Below are 1,640 nucleotides of genomic sequence, written 5' to 3'. Positions count from 1 at the left end.
GGAGAACGTTAAGGCAGCAGTGGTAACCTTAAACCAGAAATGGGGAACGTTGACAGAAGTGGAGTGGGGAACGTTGAGAGAAGTGGAGAAAGTTAAGCCAGGAGTGAACGTTAAGGCAGGAGTGGGGAACCTTAAGCCAGACGTGGGGAACGTTAAATGGACAGAAACCTTAAGCTGGGTAACGTGGTATTAAACGGAGAAACTGATATTTCAACCTAAGACATTTTTAACCGTTCTTTTTATTATTATTATTAATAATAACTAAAGGCATTCTTAACCGTTCCTTTTATTATTATTATTATTATTATTATTATTATTATTATTATTATTATTATTAAAAATTAACATAACACACTACAATGGTAACTACAATAGTAACCGACCATTTATAGAATAATTATCTCAACTCCTAATAAAGGTAAAATATAAAAATAAAATAAAATAAAATATATGGGTGTTACATTGTTGGTTTCTAGAGCCTTCAATTCATCTTCCATGGCTTTATTCCAGTATGGATGTTTCCTTGCCTCCTCATAATTCTTTGGTTATGTTTCATTTGAAACAGACAAAGAAAACTCATTGTGAGATGAAGATAAATTAGCAAAAGAAACATAATTACAAATAGGATAAGGTGCACCTGGTTTGATTGTTGAGTGACTTGTGATTTGACAATTTCTGAGCATACAAAAAAAGATTTCTTCATGTGGTAGCCACCATAAATAGTTCCATTGTCTACAACGAGATAGAGGCAAAAATGAAAAAATGAAATTGTGGAACTTTACTTACTGTCTAAACAAACATAAAAAAAAAGTGTGGAGTCCATTTTTTGGTGTTTTAAATACAAGGATTCTCATTATTTGGTACTTCTATTACTCTATTTCGTATCTCTTTTAAAACTGTAGTGATCTTGTAACACAACTCGTATCTCTCTTAAAATTATAGTGATCTTGTCAGACAACATTTGTTTTTTCTCATTTTCATTTTTGCTCACGTAGTATGTATGACCATAACATCGCTGATCAATTTCTCTTTTTAAACTTTGTTAAAAATAGCACAATATTGTTTCAAATAACATAGTTGTGATTGTTATAATGGGAAAATGAAAACTATTAATCATGTATTTTTAATTGAAGAAATGATATTGAAATCAAATTCTGGTTGCTTAACCCGCAATGTTAATTTGGGAATTGTTTTAGGTCATTGTATATATATATATATATATATATATTAACTCTATTATAACCAAGGTTAATTAACTAGTTATTAATATTATTGCATTTATATTTTTTGTAGACATTGGCGCTCCATCCTTTCACCATTATACATTGGCTTTACAATGACCACCAAATGTTTGCATGAATCCACATAAACAATAAACAATGTATACCTAAAATTGCAAATTTCTTCACTGTTTATGGCCATCGAACCAGAGTTGACGTCAACATGATGCATTACTTCAGAGATATTTGTTCTCAATAATGTGAGTTTATCAGCTCAATTAATTCTCATTTGTATGATTATGTGCAATCACTATTGACTATTATTTTGCAGTGGTACAAATTTAAATGAGATACATTTGTGTCAATAACTAAAATATGTCAAAAATTATATATATATATATATATATATATATATATATA

This window comes from Cicer arietinum, chromosome 1 (genome assembly GCF_000331145.2).
Source record: "Cicer arietinum cultivar CDC Frontier isolate Library 1 chromosome 1, Cicar.CDCFrontier_v2.0, whole genome shotgun sequence".
NCBI classification, from domain to species: Eukaryota; Viridiplantae; Streptophyta; class Magnoliopsida; order Fabales; family Fabaceae; genus Cicer; species Cicer arietinum.
Note: the sequence above shows the minus strand (reverse complement) of the source record.